This window comes from Anneissia japonica, unplaced genomic scaffold, assembly GCF_011630105.1.
Source record: "Anneissia japonica isolate Jap-2015-1 unplaced genomic scaffold, ASM1163010v1 scaffold3949_len364153_cov177, whole genome shotgun sequence".
Taxonomy (NCBI): Eukaryota; Metazoa; Echinodermata; class Crinoidea; order Comatulida; family Comatulidae; genus Anneissia; species Anneissia japonica.
This window is the reverse complement of record NW_022756197.1, coordinates 259,428-260,653: the sequence shown is the minus strand read 5'-3', so window position 1 is coordinate 260,653 and position 1,226 is coordinate 259,428. Positions and strand designations below refer to the sequence as shown.

The 1,226-nt window shown below is 29.4% G+C and overlaps 1 protein-coding gene across 7 annotated transcripts in view; it reads right to left on the bottom strand.

Moving 5' to 3' along the window:
- LOC117124131 (nesprin-1-like) overlaps nt 1–1,226 on the bottom strand; it is a 104,887-nt gene that overhangs the window by 20,986 nt on the left and 82,675 nt on the right. The window lies entirely within an intron of this gene.

Genomic DNA, 1,226 nt, shown 5'->3' with positions numbered 1-1,226 from the left:
AGGGCATTTATTTGAGGGAGGCATTCATTCCAAATTCCAGTATCTGGCACACTTTATTTAAAATTTGAATACAAGGCCCACATATAGGCCTGACATGTAACACATGCGTGGCACGCACAAATTATTCCAAATGAGGCTCTAGAATGGAGAGGGGGCATTTATTCAAATAAATACAGTATGTCACATTTCACGTTGCCCGAAAGTTGTTTTTTTCACACAGCCACCAATGTTTTGATTTCATCACCAAGATTAACTGAATTGTTTTTGCTACTTTACGAAATTTTTAATAAATGCTCAAGGCATTTAAGATTAAATTAAAACAAGCTGAAAAAAGCTGGAAAAAAAAATCAAATTTACTATTTAAACTGTAAACTAAAAAAAAAAAACACCACTAAAATCATAACCGCTCTGTTTTGAATCCGAATACATTAAATAAATGATCAACATCACATATACTAATATTAATTTCTTGTTTATGTGACTACTTAATATTAATAACATCCATCCAGGGATACTACACTATTTATGTTTATGCATACTGTAGTGTACACTTGGAAATATTCCAAAATATTAGGCATTTTTCGTCATTCAATTATTTTCCTTAACACTGTAGATAAATCTTGGAGACATTTATTGTAAATTGTAATATTTTTTATAGTGAATTGCATAATTCAATACAAATATCATTGAAAGTTTAATTTTATTTACGCAGTTTTTTTTTAACATTTGAGGCATGTCGTGGCAAAATGGTTAAGTTGTCGTACAGTTCATTATTGAGTAAATGAGCTATAAAATATGGGAGCTCAAAAAATTGCCTAAAAATCCAAATTTGTTTTTCACTATAGATCTACAGTTTAATGTCTTATTAATCATCTCCCAAAGTATTAGTTCTGGAAGTGGTCAACAAATTGTTTATTTAACGTTATTTTTATAGTTCATTCTATTAAACAATGTATGCACAAATAACTTCAAAAGGCAATTACTCAAAATCATGTTTATCTTTACTGTACGAGTACTGTACATTCACTTTCCAATAACTTAGGCTTGAAATGTCCAATTTGAATAAGTGACCCCTCATTTTAAAGATCACATACTCAGGTATCTGAAAATACCAATAACTTGAATTTCAATTTTTGCTACAACTTAGCCATTTTGCCACGAAATGCCTCATTTTATCTGTAAAATATTGGGAAGACACTGACTATTAAATTAAATAATCTTTTAAA